Below are 296 nucleotides of genomic sequence, written 5' to 3'. Positions count from 1 at the left end.
TTCCCCGGATATAGAGAGTAGGAGACGGGACAATGGTAAGAAAAATGACTCTTCGTTCATCCGCCATTCTGACGAACAAAGGGAAAAATCGTTCGGATAGTTTATTCTCGAATAGGTGACGATATTCCGTCAATTTTTCTTCTGTCGCGTTTCAATCCCTACGATCGATTAATATCCGTGAGAAAAACGAAGAATATATATGTAATTCAAATTGCAAATATGTTTTTATTTAAGGCAGTCATGGAAATAATGAAAGAACACTCATAATTGTTTCTAATATTATGTGAAAATAAATA

Source organism: Apis dorsata, unplaced genomic scaffold (assembly GCF_000469605.1).
Source record: "Apis dorsata unplaced genomic scaffold, Apis dorsata 1.3 scaffold_655, whole genome shotgun sequence".
NCBI lineage: Eukaryota > Metazoa > Arthropoda > Insecta > Hymenoptera > Apidae > Apis > Apis dorsata.
The sequence above is the reverse complement of the archived record's forward strand: the minus strand, read 5'-3'. Positions refer to the sequence as shown.